We start from the raw sequence: 19,576 nt of genomic DNA, 5'->3' as shown, positions 1-19,576 counted from the left end.
AACCCATTAGACCCTTTTTAATGTTGGGCCAGTGTTTAATGTTCATTAGTGCAGCTGGATCCTGATGAGTACCTGCGAAGGGTCTCACAAGAAATCATCTTCCTGTTACCAAAAAAAAAAAAAAGCAGACAACCTGTGGGGGTGAAGGGAACGACTTGAACTCTTTGTGTTTTATTAGAAGAAAAACTTCCAACGCCGCTGTTTTGGGTTTTTGTTGAGAAAAATCCAAGGTTTTTTTTTTCAATCTGTGCTTTTCAAGAGATGTCCTAATAAATTAGCTGTTGACCTGAGCAAGCCGATTATCAGCTTGAAGAAAAACATTTTTAATGCTTCTGGTTTTTTAGCTTTTTTTTATTATTATTATAATGTTGGTAAAGAACTCAAATCCTGACTAAAAGCGCTTTTTTCATATGATACTTTTTAGAGATGTGCCACATCTAGACAGTTTTCTCTACTTTTTAGAGACACCTAAAAATCCGATCCCGTTCCGATTATTGAACCTAGCATATATATAGTTGTTCCCTTGCGACACTCTTCAGTGTGGACGCCGTTACAGAATGAAGAAGATAAAAGTTTATTCTTTACCTGTATTAGAATCAGTGCGGTGTATCATGATGAAGTCAATGGAAGAACAGGTATACAGTATAAGAGAGCTAATTAATAGAACACTTTCATAAGTAGGGATGCACAGATATTAAAATTTGGGCCAATATTGATATCCGATATTAATATTGCTGTTATGTCCGATAACATTTACCTGTGTGTGTTTGTATACACATAGTCTAGACTAACTGCTTTTTATCAACAATCCCACAATCCGGAATGCGATGCGTCACAATCACATGACTGAACAAAAATCACATGACCAACCCCCTACCCCTCCTAAAACACAGGCACCAAAGGCAACTAGATGGAAATAAACATTGGTAGTTAATATCATATATATATTTTAGTGATGTAAGCTAGATTTGGAAATGTTTGCAGACCTTACGAAATCCCAGAGGGAAAGTATGAATCCAGTCTGCGGGAACACACACAGAGGCCGCTGTTTTCAGAAATGCCCGCCATGCTAATTGGCCAACTTTCTAATATGGTGTATAGACAGTTATTTTCAATTGGTTAAACTTAGCAGTAAAAGTGTATTCATGTATGATCTTTTGTGGCCAAGGTCTGTACCCACAGGTTAAAACTTTACAAAATCTCAAGGTCGGGAATCTGCAACAAATTCCTGCTTTGTTTATCTCTTGTACTTTTTTTTTTTGTCCTTTTTCAGCTTTCATTTTTGTGGCAACTTTTTCCAAAGTTGTTTCATTTTAAAAGACACTGTGCAATGACTAACAAATGTACACCGACAGTAAAACCACAGCTGGGTAAAGAAAAATAGAGCTCTCAACCACAGGATTTCACAAAGCAGATATTTAAAAAGGCACACAAAAGTCGCTAATTCCACTTTGTGTGCATTAAGGGTTGATGACATCGTATGAGGCACAGGAATCAGCCAAATCAGATAGCAAATAAAAAAAAAATCCAAGGCAAACAAAAAAATGTCGATAAGGATTCTGAAACATCGGAGTTGCGAGTGGTTTGACCTTGCATCTTTGGAAAAAAACATGTGACTTGTATGACCTGCCATGAGCTCATTGGTCTGCCTGGAGATACACCCTGGCACAAATAGTAGGTGGTTTATCAAGTCTGCAGGAGAATAATTGGGACTTGAAAATCATTTTAATGGAATTTAATGACCATATGTTTTTTTTATGACAACTTGATTTGGCCACTCCAGCCTGCCCTGCTTGTCTCCATAAACTGATTCCATGTATTTTATTGTTGGCCCCGGCTTTCCTGAGATCCAGGCCGCGCAGCAACATCCAGGCCCTAAGACATTTTTGCTGCCGCCAAAGAGAATATGAGCGGGACGCACTTCAGAGAGGAATTTGATCAAAAATGATGAGGAAAACGAGCATAAAAAAAAAACGCATTCCGACAAACTTAGTTGATGTCATCAGATAAACTGTGGGGTAGAAACCTGCTTCTAGATTTTCTCACCTGATTCACACCAGACAAGGAGAAATTAAGAAAACGGGGGAAGAAACTTAGTATAAAAAAAGAGTTTAAAGATCCTTAGAAAAAAAAAACATCCGAGTATAGGACAAGCCAGCAATGTCAACCTACTTCCACTGTGGACACACACACACACACACACACAGAGCTCTGAAGAGTGTGACATTTTGGGTGGATGTAAAAATAGGCCATTTCAGGATCCCTAAACATATTCCCTTGGATATAGAAAAAGGGCGACGGGAGTGTCTTTTGGTCAGGCCAGATGACACGTCTGCGCCTTATCTCTAGAGGAATTTCCTCCTCGCCCCTGTGATGTGCGTCAATAACGTGCAACCATTTTCAGCACGCTCTTTTTTTCCCCCTCTCTCTCTCTCTCTCTATCCTCCTCCTCCTCTCGCGGCCATCTCAATTAGAGGCACATTAATGAAATAAATAACCATCAACAAACAATGCACTAATAAACAGCCCGACTAAAAAAAAAACGAGATTAACCCTGCCCTGCAGATTGTAGCTATCCCAGAGAAGAAGAAGAAGAAAAAAAATAATAAAAGAATGCGATCCAACGCCATCAGCGGAGGGGAGAGGGGTGGTAGTTTGGAGAACAAGTCGGAGGGGTGGCGTGTGTGAGTGTCATGTCAGCCTATCTATCGCTCTCTCCCCTGCTCCATTTTGTTCCTAAATTTTCTATACAAAAGATTAAGGGAGGGGAGAAAAAGGCGAGTGAGCGAGCAGCGAATGGAAAGGAGGAGGGGAGGAACAAATAAAAAAATAAAGTGCCATCATGGATTTCATTTTTAACCCCGTGCCAATCTCCAAGCGACATCCGTCCCCACCAAAAAAAAAAAAAAAAAAAAAAAAAGCCAAATTAGGCGTCCGAAAAAGATAACCAGTTTATTTTTAAACGTCAAACTTAAAAGTCTTCGCAGGACCCGAACCTGCTTGCCACACTTTCACAGGCTACTTTCTGAGGTGATGTTAGGACAGCTAAACGCCTGATAGTAAACACCGTAGTGGGGAAAAAAAGGTAAAAGAAATAACGTCGGTCGAGACGGTTTTTTTTTTTTTTTTTTTGTAATTGTTGTTGCACAAAGATCAAACGAAAGTGACGCTTATCTTGCAAACGAGCCACACAATGTCTTTAAATGTGCGTCCAACAAAGACAATTAGTCGAGCCAGTCGCGTTTACTACCAATTGAATATACATTAAAAAAAAAAAACACTTTTCAAATACGCCGTGCTTTGACATCGTCATTTTGTATCCACTCTACTTTACTTTCAAACTCAAAACGTCGCATTGTTTTATCTCTTGAGCTGCCAAAATCCACTCCTGCTATATCCTCCTGTCAGGAGCTCCCAACTTCCTTTTAAGTTGCTCAAATTTAAAGCGGATTCCTCTTTTAACAGTCGGGGCGACTTTCGGAGCACTTGCGACCCCCTGTTCAAGTGGCGTTAAAAATCGCCCCGACCTGCCGAGTCGACTTGTTCAAACTGTTACGCCGAGGATTTTATTTTTTTTTTCGGTGAAAACAGCGGTTTTCTCTCCCTTCTGTTTTTTCGGTCACGGACACGAGACGAGGCTAAAAACGCAGGTCGTCCGGGCGCGCGCCGAAATCACACCGGGCTTTTTCACATACATGACCCGAGGAAAGTGTGTCCGGAGCGAGCGAGCGCGCGCCTACATACATACCATACATACGTGCTTCAATGCCAATCGCTCCACATGCTACCGCACACACACACACACACACACGCGCGCGCGCGCTCTTCGCTCCCCTGTGTGCGCGCGCGAGCTAACTGCACGAAAGAAGCGGAGAGATACAAAACACATCAACAACTACCATTATCCCGCTCGCGAGAGAGAGAGAGAGGGGGGAAAAAAAGGCAACAAGAGTCGCAGTTAAATTCTCCATTTTTGGAAACGTTTCATCCCCGCTGTGTCATGCCACCGAGTGTAAAAGTGTACGCACGGGCTATGTAAACACAGTAGTGGGGAAAAACTAAAATAGATAAATGAAGATATAGGATATAGGTTGAAAGTAAAGACTCAGTGTACTTACGGGAGAGGCGGCGAGGAGATTAATGACACGACACGTCATGATTACGTTTCACTTGAATTAAATACATTACGAGTTGGGAAAAAAATGGAAATCAGGGTTGTATACAAGCATACGCCGTTTCCCCCTCCCTCCCTCCGTTTGGTCACCCTCTGCTCTCTCTCACTCTCTCCTCCTCCTCCCTTTCTTTTCTTTCTCGCCTTCTCTCCTTTCTTCTTCTATTCACCCCCCCCCAATTTATCGTACAGGAGTGAGTGAATAGGGGAGAGGAGAGCAAAGGAGAAGTGGGAGGGAGAGTGATGTAGGTTGGAAATGTTAATTATAATCTCAGCACGGGCTCCATTTTACAACGCTGTCATCTCTTCACATTTGTATCCTAAATATGGCATCTGGGTTGGAGGGCAGCTGACAGTTTAGACACATTTTTTTTTTTCGGAGGGTGAAGGAGAAAGTTTCTCACCAACTGAAGTGTTATAAAAGTGATGGAGGGGGGGTTAAATGCTGTAGTGAACCACCCCGGAAGCACATGGCCAGGGGAAAGAAACAAGAAGTGCACAAATCTGGGTCCCAACATGAGGGCAAAGTGACTACAAGGGTCCTCCAGGAGGGGGGGAGTTGGCCCCAACCGAAAAACACGGCAATAAAAATATAGACAAATAACATCAGAATGAAATGTGTATATTAACTTTTTTTTAAAAAAACTGTTTAACTACTTTAAACAAACTGGATTAGAAGTCCCATTCAGGTGTTAAGCTTCACCGGCTTATAACATCTCTACAAAAATATATACACCAATCAGGCATGAGATCAGCCATACAATTATGACCCAGATTATCTTTTTGTCATGGTACCTGTTGGGGGGGGCGGGTATATTAGGTCCATTTGTGACCTCAAAGTTGATGAAGAAGCAGGAGAAATGGTTTTCCAATAGCGCCAACGGTCTTAGAGGGTCATGAGCTTGCCCCCGTGGTCCAGATAAACCGATGAGCTTCTGTACCTCAGGTTGCCAAAGTATTTAACGCTGGCTTTGAAGGACAGATGTCAGAATATGCACCGCGTCGCCGTCCCGGTCAGGATGTCCACGCCGGCCCGTGTCCACTGCCCACCGACGAACATGTGAGCATCACAACTGAAAAGTTGGCCTGGTCTGATGAATGCAAAACTTAAAGCAGTCGCTGTATGGCAGGTGAATATTGTTATGCCTTGAGGGTATATTCTCATTATTAATACTATATTATTATTATATTCTATTATTGAGCCTGTTAGACAAACAGGCTCAAGCTGCATGTTCCAATCCTAACTTCCATTACGTACCCACATTTCACCATTTACTTCCCTTCCTACTTCTGTTCTGAACCCCTAAACAAACGGTTTTGTGCTCACGCCCTTTCAGCCATTGTTTATTAGTCGTTTTCTTTTTTGAAATTATGTTTTTTTTCTGGAAGAACGAAGATAAAAGTTCAAAGGTATGCTCAAATCACATGTAAAGTTGACTTGTAACGTTAATTAACTTTTTTTTTTTTCTGAAGACTTTATATTACACACTATTCAGTTTATTGGGATTCCAGTTGGGTCAGTTCACTCTTAGAGTTTGTGGCTGATTATGACCGCTGATTAAACAAAAATAACCATGAGCAAACTAACCCTATTGACATGCACTGTAAAGCCGAGCAGTTAAACGTTGCCAAACAGCAGGAGGGAGCATAAGGTCAGTGGAAAACTCACCTGAGATGGAAAAACAGGTGTGTTCCCAGATGGGTCAGAAAAAAAGATATGACGTTTTTTTTTTGTTTTTTTTTTTTTCACAAAGAATGTGTGGAAAAACTTCCTTGTCACAACTGAGAAAACAAATGTTCTGTGTTAAAGAAACTAAAATGCAGTATGTAAAACAAAAATGTGAAGATGTCGTCGATGTCATGTACATAGATCAGCAGAATTTAAAGAGAACTTGTGAATGGATTATTGGCCTGTGGCGATGAAAAAACACATATATTTAGCAAAGAACGGGCTCTCGTCGCTCTATGTCAGCTACAGGACATTTTCCACTGCCATGGCTGAACTCCAAAACTATCTGGCAGTTCAATGTAAAATATAGCATTTTAAAGTTTTAATGGAAATTAAGCTTTTTTTAAACAGAGATTGAACAAAATTACTGTAAAAGTTAATGCTAATAATATGGCAGTTTTACCTCTGTTGCCTGATGGCAAGAAGGTCCTGGGTTCATATCCCGACATGGGGATTATCTGCATGGAGTCTGCCTGTTCTCCCCAACCTGTCCAGGGTGTACCCCACTCGCTTAATTACTTACTTAATTAAATGTCTATTATTATTATTATTATTATTATTATTATTATTATTATTATTATTATTATTATTAGTAGTAGTAGTAGTAGTAGTAGTAGTAATATTCTTCTATTTGCATTTACTCTTTGCATTTTAATACCCTGACTTTAATCCCCCGACTTCCTTTAAATGTTAATTTTGACAAATTAAAGATCATCCATTCTTACCAGTGAAGAAACACGTGGTTTGCAGAGAAAGTGCAGTTTTAAACATTACTTAAAGCGAGTCAAATCTAACAGTTTTTTTCTTTAAATGTTCTTGATTTTTATTTGTATTTTTCAAATTTAACATAAGGGAATTTTTTTTGTGTATAATCAGCCTAAAATATCTGTCTTCATATTATGGAAGGAGGTCTGGAATACCCAGAGAGAGCTTGCATGCGTATGGAGAAAACACCAAAACTTCACATAGAAACGATTTGGACTAAGATTTTCTTTCTGTGAGAGGTAACGGAGCCCGTAACAACTCAACAGCCCGACAATTGGTGTGTAAAATCTCCCGTTTAGCACACGTGAACGTCTACTGAGAGAGTGAAACCGGGAACTTTCTGGCAGTAACACCACAGCATCACTGCACAGACATACAGGCCTTTGTTTAGAAGGATTTACGAGCATTATATGCCCCAGCTAAACAGTGTTTTTAATGTTTAACCACATGTAAGATCCTGCAATGTTCAGTAACGTTAAGGAAAGTTAATTTTTTTTTATTACAAGCGAGCCAACACCAGGAAAACAAGCTAGACCCCTTGGTAGATGGTACTTTCACATTAGTCTCAGTCTTTTAAATCAGATTTTTTTTTTTTTACGTCATCAACATCTCAACCCATTTGGAGGTGAGAAAAGTCTGCCAGCTGGTTTTTACACAGTTGATACTTATGTAGCACAGAGGGAGGAGACCAAGGAAGGAGCAGAGAAAGTCGACCACTGTGACTGCTGTCAGAAGTTTTATCAGCTGCACTGTGGGAACCTACCTGAATGCACATCCCAGATCTGCATACAATTTGTCTGATATGGGATGTAGCCATCTGAAGCGTAGCCTATTATCGTCGGCCTTGAAGAAAGTTATTTTCACATGCCAGCTCCTCAGTGAGCTCAAAATATTTTCAGATGGTCTTCGTCCTCATCTGTATCTGCTCCATTTGAGTTAAGCTCCACTTCTCTCCTGTAGTTAGTTTCTTTATTCCTTCCTCTGAGTTTTGACATCAAGGTTGAGTTTGGGTCAAATATAAGCTGTCGTAAAACGGAGAAGCAAACCCATTCAGCTTTCAGTCGTTAGAGAAAAGAGTTAAGCAGTGTCAACAGCGAAGCAAAACAGCCTGAATAGTCACCGTACGGCCGTCAGGTCAAGCCTATTCTGTAGTAAAAAGCAGCTAAAGGCCTTCTGTTTATCCAAAACACTGCAGCAACAGTTCTCATAAAAATTAAATATATACCATTTTCTCCTATTTCACCTTTCCTTCATTAACTCCCTGTCAAATACCAAATAGGCTATGAAATAATCTTTCTCACATCTAAAGCCCTTAATAATCAAGCTCCATTGTACGCCACAGATCCCATATGTTCCTAACAGATCACAGGTCTACTGGTGGTTCCTAGAGTCTCTAAAAGTAGAATGGGAGGCAGATCCTACTCCCAACTCCCACTTTTGTTCCATGAGGCAGGCACCCTGTCTACTTTTAAGACTAGGCTTATAACCTTTTTTGATAAAGTGTCTAGTTAGAGTGGCTCGTGTTACCCTGAGCCATCTCTATAGTTATGCTGCTATAAGGTTAGGCTACTGACATCCCCCAGTCTGCAACATTCTCCTACTACACTTTGTTCCTCGAATCAGTCATGGTAGATGGTTGTTCACACTGACCTGGGTTCTTCTGGAATGAGGTTTCCTCCTGCTAAAGAGACGTTTTCCTCTCCACTGTAGCTATATGCATGCTCAGGCTGAGGGATTGCAGTAAAGTCAACGACACAATGGAAGCAACGGTGCACTGTGGCTACATGCTCATCCAGGAGTGAATGCTGCAAGTCAACCACTCTGCTGGGTTTCCTTACATAGAAAACATTTTAATCAATCTGTTTGCATGATTCAATGGAAATTACTGTAACATGGCTTGAGATGACACGTGTTGTGAGCTGGTACTATATAAATAATCTGACTTGAATTTAATTAATATCTGACTTTAGTCCACAATATTTGTAAATGTAGTTATAACGTGACATTTTTAGCTGTCTACATGATGTCTGTGTGTAAATGTGCTTTTAAAATTTAATTTTCAGTGTTCAGACCAGGCACGTCCAACTCCAGTCCTCGAGGGTTACTCTCCTGCCTGCATGCTTTACATCTGTCCCTGCTCCAATACATCTGATTCAAATGAATGATTCCCCTTCTCAGCCTGTCATCAAGGCCTGCAGAGGCCGACTAATTAAGCGCTCAATAGGTTCAAGTGGACACCTGAATCAGGCGGGACACCGGCCCTTGAGGACTGACTTTGGACACTACTGGTTTAGGCTAAATTTGGACAGGGCACATACCAGGAAAAAAAATAGTGCATGCGTGAGAGCCGTAAGACAGCGGTGAGGTGTGCTGTAGGTGTGACAGAGGAGTTCAGGGTGGAAGTGGGCCTGCATCAGGCATTGGCTCTGAGCCCCTTCTTCTTTGCTGTGGCGATGGACAGGATGACAGAAGATGGTTAGGCAGGAATCTCCACGAACTATGATGTCTGCAGCATACATTGTGAGAGCATCGAATGGGTGAAGAAAAATCTTCTTGAGAGGGAACCATTGGCGAGAATGAAAGTAAAGGTTTTCCAGACGGTAGCGAGACCAGGGATGATATCTGGTTTAGAGACGGAGGCACTGAGGAAGAGACAGGAGGCAAAGCTAGCGGTAGCAGAGATGAAGACGTTGAGGTTCTCTTTGGAAGTGAGGAGGATGGATAGGATCAGGAACGAGTACACGAGAGGGATAGCTCATGTTAGATGTTCTGGAGACAAAGCCAGAGAGGCCAGACTGAGATAGTTTGGACATCTATGGAGGAGGGACAGTGAGTGCATCGGCAGAAGGATGTTGGAGGCTGGAACTGCCGGGCAGGAGGTGTAGAGGAAGAGCAAGGAGGAGATTTATGGAAGGTGTGAAAGAGGACATGAAGGTAGTTGGCGTGAGAGAAGAAGATGCAGAAGACAGGTTAGCTGGAAACAGACAGATGAACCCCTGAAAGGGAAAAGCCAAAAGAAGAAATCACAGTGCCAACTACGGCAACCTCAGCTTTTCATTCCTATTAACATCACTTACAGTACATTCTGGGTTCTGAACATGTCAGCTGACAAATCTTTCACTACTGTAATTTAAAGACAAAATGTAGTTTAGCTCTATTTAACCCCAGGATGCTCAGAGGGCAAAGTTAAAAGTGAGTGGATGCATCATGCTCTATATTCATTGCTCTGGCTCTACTGTACCCACAAGCTCTACCTTGCTGCCTGCATCAGACTTCTGAGCAGTAACAATAGCCCATTTTCCTATGCAGGGCTTTTTGAAAGTGTTTCAACACAATTTTACATGAGTCATTTAAAGGTCCCAGGTCCACACGTTCCTGGATACATGGTTCTCCTCTGGGAGTAGGACCTCCAGGGTACCCTGGGATTGTTGAGCGGCGAGGCTATGTGCTGAGCGACAACGTTTGCTAAACCCTTTCTTGCTGGTGTCAGAATTCTCACCCACTTTATTTGTTGTTTCCTACTTTGTAGGAGATTCATATTTCAGCATACTTTTTTTCTGACTGAGAATGGACCAAAGGAAGTAGACATGTGCCGGTCTGTCTCGTTGTGTGAACAAGTGGCGGCATACGGACTTCTCAGTCGGGGCTTTGCTCGTTTGGTCTTTCCTTTCTTTTTACTGCCACTGGATGCACGAGAGGTGTAGAGCAGTCTTCTTCACAACATCCCCATATATCATTAGGCTGATTAAGATACATTTTCTGTGGCCTTTCAGAACAGTGGGAACTGAAACTACACAAATTACCTGGGAATGTGTTTACCTGGCTTAAACCCCCAAACAGAAAACAGGTATTACTATCCTAAGACTGTCCGTGGAAACGGGGAATTGGGTGCTGTTAAGGTGGGTGGTACATAAGCCTTCAGTTTATGTTGTTACATTTTAAGCAAAGATAAAGGTGTGTAGTCTACTTTAAGAGAGGAGGAAACAATTGTCAGTAACAGGTCCTCGAGAGACAGATATACTGTATGTCTGCACAGTCTGACACAGGCCTGAACACACACACACACAGAAACAGGCAGTGACCAAGCTCTTACCTGTAAGGGTCAATTTCACTTTTTGATCACTTTCCAATAGAGTACAGTTTAATGACGCAAAGGAGACCTGCACTCAGTTCATGTTTGTCATGTTTGTACAAATGGCATTCTGACGTTCAAGGCTAAAAAGGCTAAGTTTCCCCAACTCCACTTTAAAAAAATCTGTGGATAAATTTCACTGAGTTCAAACAAGTCAAGTGTTTAGAAATAACATTAAAGAAATCTGTAAAATTAGTCCTTCGCTTAGTGTCTTATTAAAAACATTCTCAAGCCAGTTGCCAACTTTAGCAGCTAACGGTTAGCAACCGAAACACTGATGCAATCGTTCTCATGCAATCAGGTCTGGTCGAAGTGAATTTGCGATTTTCTGCAGCTGTGTCTGCGTAGCTCCGACCGTGGTAGAGCACGGTAGAGGGTGGTGAGGTAGACTATCTTGATCAGAGCTACACAGCATTTTGAGGGTAAATCCATGGGTCAGACAGGAAGTGAGACATGCTGGCAAAGTAAAACACCTTTGCTTTGGGGAAAACACAAAACAAATCCTCAAACCGCAAGGTAATGCAATTCCCGCCCAGGTTTGTCCCTGTATAGGTCCATACTGGAGAACACACAGCTCAATAAATAATCAATGAAACATTTCAATAAACTCTGTACGTATCCGTGGTAGGAGCTCGAAAGTACAGCAAAGAGATAAGAAAATGAAACTGATCTTCTTTGAGCCTGTTCCAGCAGCAGCAGCAGCTGCAGCTTGGCGCATACTGCCCGGCTTGTTTATGCTGGCGGGACTTGTGTAATTTGCAGCACATACTCTTGCGTGAATACTTGATCTCCAGAGAACGGCGATCCATAGAGGGAGCCTCTGTGCAGCCAGTAGGCGAGGGAGAAAAATCGTCTGTGTGTGGTTCTGAACGTCGGGTCGGACGGATTGGATGGTTTGGTCTGTTTCAGCCTTTAGCTGTTCTATGTAATCTCACGACGTATGCAAGTCACTCATATTATCACTCTGTGGTGGAGGCTTCCCGAATACTTCTGAAACCACCTTTCGCCTGCTAGCTTGACCAGTGGTCTTTATTAGGCGACTGTCAACCAAAAACTGCAACAGAAGGAACTACTTCCTTTCTTACTTTAAAGTAGGAGGGCTAAACATGGCTACAAGGTGTCAAGCTTAAAGCATTCATGATAGTTTGTTACACTTGCCTCACCAGACAAGAGTCACATGTTGGTGGCCGACAAACGGAGCTTCCTGAGACACAGATCACATCGACGAGACATTTCGTGGCATTTTAATATCCCAGCATCTTAACGCTGCAACATCTCGCTCCACCCCTACTAAAGATTGACACCAGCAGGGCGACCTATAACGCTCACAAAACAAAAATCTCTGGGATTCGGCAGACACTTCTTTTGTCTTCCATTTTTTCCGCATTTTGATTGTTCCTTCTACCTCTCAACACGTGGAAAAAAAAGAAGAAAATGAAAGTTGGAACATTTTCAGCAACAGGCCCATTTTTTCTTCTTCTTCTTCCCTTTGTTTGTTGTGTTGCACATTTAAATGTGCTGGGTTCACACTCCGCGCGACGGTAAACGTTAGCTCAGAAATTCAAATGTCTTTGCTGACGCAGAACATATCTCCTGGATCAGCCATTGTAAGCCCCGCTATTGTGTGACAGACTTAGTGTCTGTGGCATGTGTGCCGCGCACACGCCTGTCTCCGTGCGTGCGTGCATTAAATCAATGTGGGTCTGGGCCCCGTTTCTGAAAGATCTGTGCATACACGTGCACATACGGAGGTATGCCGCGTCTGTCGTCGTCCCGTAGAAGCGCGCGTGAGGGCGTGCGTGTTTCGGTGTGTGCACGCACTTGGTACATATGTGCCACAATGGCATCATCACCCGCCCCTGATGCTTTGATTGTTTTCTCCGCCGCAGCAGAAATGCACCAATTAATATGCAGGGAGTGAGTGAGACGGAGACACACAAACACATAAATACAAAAAAACAAAACAACAAAAAAAAAAAAAAAGAAGAAAAAAAAAAACAGCCGTGAGGGAGGGGAGACAAGGAGGGGAGGTGTGATGGGGAGAAGGGGGTGCTGAAGAGATGGTACAGAAAGCGAGCGAAAGAGAGAGAGAGAGAGGAAGAATTGAAGAGATGAAATGAAAGATGAGGAATGAGAGTGTGTGTTTGTGGTGGATAAGGGCGTAGATGGGGAGGGGTGAGGTGTAGGGGGTGGGGTGGGGGGGGGTGAAATCTAATAGATGTTTGAGTAAAACAAGAGAGAGTGAGAAAGAAAGAGTGAGGGATGAGGAGGGGAAGAGGAGGATGAGGAGGATCAATATGCACATATTCAGTGAGATATGGTGGGAAATCAATTGAGAGGAGGGGTGGAGAAATTGATTTGGGGAAGGAAGGGGGGGGGAGTAGAGGAGGAGCAGGTGTGTGTGCGTGGAGGAGGAGGAGGAGGAGGAGGAAGAGGAGGACGAGAAGGAGGAGTGCAGAGGTGGAGTGATATGTGGCTACGGCTGCTGTCCTTTTTGTCGCAGTGTCAGGGTATTGATACTGTAATACACCCCCCCCCCCTTTATCATACACACACACACACACACACACCATCACAATGCTGTCGCGGCGACGCCTACTGGCACAATGCAGCCACAATACTGAGGGCACTGAAGCATCTCACACACACACACACACACACACACACACTCTCAGAAGGAACAGAAAAGGCCAGATCGAGAAAGAGAAAAAGAAGGGAGGAAGGGATCAAACAGAAGAAAAAAAAAAGAGAGGGGGAGGAGACATTGGAGGAGGGGAAGGGTGGCGATCAAGAAGGAGGGAGGAAGATAGATGGCAAAAAAAATAAAGAGGGGTCTGAGATGGAGAGCGGCAAAGGGGAAGGGTAGGGGACACGGATTGATGGAGAGACAGGAGCGAGGGAAGGAATGAAGGAGGGAGGTGGAGGAGAGGAGAGGAGATAGGGCGGGATAATATTACATGTGTAAAAATGCCGGAGGGTGTGTGTGTGTGTGTGTGTGTGTGTGTGTGTGTGTGTGCCCATAGAAACATGTTTAATGGCTTTTGTGATTGGAGGGAAGGTAGTGTGAGGTGTGCTTTCCTATTTGGCGTTTTGATGAGTGATGGATGCGGCGTGTAAAACAACAATCTACCACATGCATGTGTTTAATTTCACGTGCCAGGGGAATCTAAATTTAAACGCGACATGCTTAGCTATTTCATGTCAAAATGCGAAATATTTGGACGTCAGGACAACAAATGCGGTCATTCCATGTCAGTTCTATTATTATATTGTATCTTTTTTAATATTAAGGTCCTATTGCTCCATTGTTTAGATTGAAATATATTGGAAAGTACGCATTTATAAAAGGTCAGTCACCATATCAAATGTCATTTTTCTTAAACAAACAACAGTTTTTAGACATCATTGCCTGTTGAGGGTGTAGCCGGCTGCATCCAGGTGCGACCTCTTTGTTGCACGGGCTAAGCGGCACATTTCATGCGTCCGTCTGCTCTCACTGACGAGCGTTGCACTAAAGAAGTCCAGGAACCCGTGAAGAACCTTTTGATTCCGCCGACTAGGAACGCACGCACGCGTCGGCTCGCTCGGGAACATCGCTTTTTGTTTACTGATGTCAAACTTGAGTACCTTACAGAAAGAAAGAAAAAGAAAAAAAAAATCCTAAATAAACAAAATACACTGCGCCTGCTCTGACCTCCCTTCAGTGAAAATGTCTGCGCTGGCATATTACTGTATCCCCCCCACCCCCCCAACATGTACTCTCATTTACAAAGGAAACGCTTGGCTGGCTGCCTATAAGTCAGTTTATCCGCCTGAGATGACCAACGTCCCTCTTATTCTTGCCTCTTTTTTCCCCCTTTTTTCCCCATACAGTGTGTGTGTGTGTGTGTGTGTGTGTGTGTGTGTGTATGATCTATAGTTCCCTTCCTCTCTCCATACCCCCCCCCCCCCTCTCTCCCTCACCCTAACCCTTCTTAATATGATGTAAAAAGCTAATCGCATGCAAATGTCTGTTGTCCCGGTAACCGGGCCTGAAAAATCCCCTTGATGTTTCCCCCGACTCATTCTCTTCACGTTCTCTTTGTTCGCCACAGTCTCGCTGCTTTGTCAACATCCCCCCTTTTTTTTTTTTTTTACCCCGCGCGCACTCTCTCCTCCATCTATTCTGCGGCTCTCTCGGTTCTCAACATTAGGACAAAAAAAAAAAAAAAGAAAAAAGTTCTAACTCTACTTTGTGTCTCCCTCTTTCTATAAGCCCCCCCTTCCCCACCCCCTCCTCCCTGTCTCCCCCCCCTTGACTGTGCCTCTCTGTCTGTCTGCCCCTTAGCCCTCGCTCATTTCCCATCATTCCCACCTACTGTCTCCTGTCCTTCTCCTCTGTCGCTCCCATTCTCCTTCCCTCTGTTGTGCCCCTTCCTGTTAGCCCCCCACCCTCCCTTTACTTTATCTCCCACTCCTCTCTGGGTGCCCCTCACATGCACAGATGGACTCTGAAGCGGCCCTCCCTCCTTAAGGGAATTTGATCCCTGGAACTATTTGATATGGCTCTGTACTGTAGTTATCTAATCATTCTGCTTTTTGTGCCGCCACGGCCGCACAGCTGGCTTCCTCGGAGGAGACCACACACTCATTACAACGAGGTTCGGGGGGGCTTACAAGGTTACAGGCCCCATGTTAGGTTTGCAAGAGCGGAAAAAAAAAAAAAAAAAAACTTTTGAAGCTGAGTCGCTGCTCTTTAAGTTTAAAGTCCAGTTTTAATTTGAAACAGAAAAACTACTAAATGACAACCACAAAGCAGGCAAAACGTGCGTTATCCGACATTCCACTTTGCTTTCGAAAAAATAAAAATAAAAAATGTAAACATCCGGCAGAGTTTGTCATACAACAAAAGCAGGAAAAAAGTTTTTTTGTCTTTTTTTTTATTTTTATACAATAATACTGTTCACAAAAGTGAGAGGTTTTCTGCATAGGACAAGATATGCTGCAGTATAAAAATGAATGATGGCGTTTATTACATCGCTTCCAATATAATGCAATGTACCAAACAGCTAAAGGCTGCGAAGTGTGCCGACTTCTTCAAGCCAACAAATTACATATTGATTCAGAAACGGCTCAATAGCCATTTGCAACTTTTGAATTTCGGATGCAGATATGAAATGTAACCCAAGCCACAAACTGCGGCGCTTGGCTGCGTCTCCTGCATCCTGTAACACTGTACCTTAAACACAACATGCAATATTTATAGTTTTTTTAATCATACTGCATCTCTGTAAAATATTAGCTACATTTGTGTAAATCCTATGCATCCTTCTTTCCTTGTGACATCCAGATCCGAGTATGTAAATAGCACTCAGCAGCGTAACAAACGGCTATTAATAGGTCTACAGCAAATGTAGCAGAGTAGAGGAGGAAGTGAAAGTTATTTTTATCCCTTGTTACAGTAGTTTTGAGGTCTCTTAAAGGAAAGGTTTTGACGTTGTGGGGATGTGTTTTGTTTGCGCTATGAAAAGATACCAGTTGCATGTTTTTCTTGTAAAAAAAAAAAAAAAAAAAAAAAAAAGAGAAGCCCCAATGACCACAATAACCAGAAGCAGTATTAGCTCAGTGCCGGGTGCATTCAGATATGATCGGACAAAGCTGCACACTGTGGCTGCTCGGCTAGTTAGTTCCCTTTGTTTCCAATGTTAGCATCGAATCTGCATTAACCAACTCGGTGTGGTTTGTCCCACACAGACAACGCTGAACGAGACGGGAAGTAATGTACAAAAATACAGAACAGTTTTTAAAAAGAACATTTAACCTCACTGAGCAACTGTTTTGTATTGGCACAGAAAGGGAGCTAATAGAGACAGAGTTACATCACAATGCGGTCTGAAAGAAAGACCCCAGCGACTGAATGAAACTCCAAATATTTGCTTTTCAGATCTGCTGCTTATAAAGTGAAGCACCAGAGCACATTTAGCTAACATAAGCTAGCTAACATAAGCTAGCTAAAGTAATGTTATTCAAGCTGCTTGCTGGTTTGCTCACTTCAAACTTTTGCACAATTCTGGTCTCTTTGAACAAACGTTTTTTCAAAAAATAAAATAAAAAATCAATCAAAATTCAATTCAATGTGTACTCTGAGTCTTTGGAATCTTCAAATAAAGAAAATTGAATTTTAGTCTGCCCTCAGTCCTGTTTCAGTACTCTATATAACATTTCTCTCCAGAATTGATCAAAGGTACTTTACTGCCAAGAGAGATGGGTTAGCACATGGAAACAAACTAGTATCTTGAGATAGATTCTTAATATCTGAGTGTGACATAGTGCAGCGTGGTGAAGGACTGAAATGACCCTGAGCCATTAGCCCAAGATAAGGCCCTGAGCAACATTCTGTTGACCAGACATCGGAAACACAACATTGGCTTCCGTCTAAAGAGCATAAAAATGCGTCTGAAACGGGACATGGGGAGGGGGGGGAAAAAAAAACCCCCGTCCATTTGAAGACATGGTTTGATGTGTAAACGTGATTAAAAGGTGGTGGAGGTTAGTGAAATGTTCAGGCTACATTTAGACAGGACACATGCCAATGGAAACCTAAAGAAGTCACACTTTTACCGTACTTTTCTGGCCCAAATAATAACAAGGACTGGGGCAACTTTAAATAGCTATTAAGAAGTCAATGGATGTCCACTATCTGAAATAAGCACCTACACACAAATCTACCTGGAGCTTTGACTGAGCCAGATATTTGAAGCTCGGTTTGAGCAGTGGCAGTTCCGTCTAAAGAGCGGTATTAAAAAGGGGGATGAGTTGTGCTGTGAGAAACTATTTCTTCGATGCATACACGGTCAATGGTGAGTAGGTGTCTCTTGCAGAAAGTATGGAACTGTAACCAAGCTCTTTCTGTGTCTGATTCAAATGAAATAAGCTAATAAATGCCTTGTGTGGCCTCACAATACACCTTTGGGTGCTCTTTGATCAGAAATTAGCAAAACAAAACAAAAAAATCTTATCTGACAGAGATTTGTAAAATGAACACACTCCTTAATTGGTCCAATTTTGATCCGATTTGAAGATGATTTCTCGTTTAGGCCAAGTATCGCTTTAGGTGTGGTTGGACAACCTTAGCCTACTTTCATTGTCTCAGATCTGTCTCAACTGGAACACTTCAAGGTCAGTGTCTGAAAATTCTTGACTAGCTACACAGTAAACACATTTTTCCACTTGTGCTTCACAAAGAAATTCCACTGAGCAATTGTAGAACTTAATAGAGTAAAAAAAAAAAAAAAATATATATATATATATATATATAGGAGTTACAAAGACAGAGTGAGTAATAGCGGTGTGGGATCAATGAAAGGCTTAATTAATTGAGTAATTTAATGTTTTTCATCCTTCTCTGAGAGGCTGCTCTGACGGAAAGACATGACAGGCATATGAATTTTTCAAATGCTTCAGTCAACGAAGGACGAGCTTGTTGCTGCATGATGCACCATTGGACATTTTTTTGCCACGTTACGTCCTTCCACTTTGCAAGGTGGCGGCCTAGGCGCCGTGCTCATTTCACGTATTTCTGTGAAATTAGACCTTAAGAGAAAGATGACGTCGCCGTGGTTTAAAAATCAAGGCCTGCAGCATTGATATCATGTCCTTTATTTGTCCAACTTCATCACATTGGCTGTTGGCTTTGTATCCGGTCCCTTCCCAATGTTTTCACACCCCGTAAACATGTCCACATTTTGTCACCTTACAGTACAGCTACAGACTTCAACGCACTTTACTGGAATGTCATGTGACACGCAAACACCAATCAGGGAAAACTTGAGAGGTTGAGTGGAAAAAAAATTATTTTAAACTCTTATCAATAAAAATGTGAAATATATATTCATGCATGGCGACCTTGGTAGAAGCGCACCGTAGATCCAAAACTCAGGTCGGAGGATCTGTTGACAGAGCAATTTAACCAAGCCAACTAGCCAGTGTAAAATGTATTAATCAAAACCTTAAATATAATAAAAATCTTAAAATGGAGTATCATTACTGTAATCCACAAATCTGGGATTCATGGAACAATGAGGAGGGGGAAACCCTTGGGAAAAAGCCAGACTAAGTTGAATTTAGCACAAGGCAGTTATGCTGTAGGGATGCTTTTCTTTTTAACAAGGACAGAGAAGCTGGTTAAAGCTGATGGGGAGCTGGATGGTGTAAATAGTCCTGGATAAAGACCCGAGAAGGGCCGCAAGGGAGCCAAGACTGGGGCTGGAATTCACCTTCCACCCTCCATTCAATTAAAACCTCCCTCTGGTCATTTGAGGTAAGGGGGACCTCAAATGACCAGATTCCACCCCCAAGACTGGGGCTGGAATTCACCTTCCAGTCTGACAAGGACTTTAAACATTAACTCTGAGCTACAATGTCCAGATCAAAGTCCAGAGTGAAATCAAGGTGAGAATCTGACTGAGCATGAGCTTGGATGCAAAGAAGAATGAAGAAAGATTTCAGTTTATTGATGCTGGAAGGCCAAAAAAAAAAAAAAAAAAAAAAAAAAAAAAAAAAAAAAAAAAAAAAAAAAAAATATATATATATATATATATATATATATATATATATATATATATTCTAAAACCACTCAACTTCACCATTATGCACTACTGTAAACTGCCCTGTGACTCAGAATTCAAATAAAATACATAAAAGTTGACAAAATGTGGATAAATAAAAAGAGGTTGAATATTTTTGCAAAGGAACTCTGGTTATGGTTTGCTTCTTTTTAAAGTAAATAGCTTTTCTTTTC

General features: G+C 42.2%; 1 protein-coding gene across 2 annotated transcripts in view; it reads right to left on the bottom strand.

Moving 5' to 3' along the window:
- znf219 (zinc finger protein 219) overlaps positions 1–4,302 on the bottom strand; it is a 28,265-nt gene extending 23,963 nt beyond the window's left edge. The window contains exon 1 of one of the 2 annotated variants that reach the window (XM_036145997.1): positions 4,119–4,302. The gene's annotated coding sequence lies outside the window, so the exon portion shown is untranslated. Of the gene's footprint in view, positions 1–3,748; positions 3,827–4,118 lie in introns of those variants that run through there. The other variant, XM_021312755.2, reaches the window with a different exon arrangement.
- Positions 4,303–19,576: the final 15,274 nt, after the last annotated feature.

The sequence above is a fragment of the Fundulus heteroclitus genome, chromosome 14, assembly GCF_011125445.2.
Source record: "Fundulus heteroclitus isolate FHET01 chromosome 14, MU-UCD_Fhet_4.1, whole genome shotgun sequence".
Lineage (NCBI taxonomy): Eukaryota > Metazoa > Chordata > Actinopteri > Cyprinodontiformes > Fundulidae > Fundulus > Fundulus heteroclitus.
The sequence above is the reverse complement of the archived record's forward strand: the minus strand, read 5'-3'. Positions and strand labels throughout refer to the sequence as shown.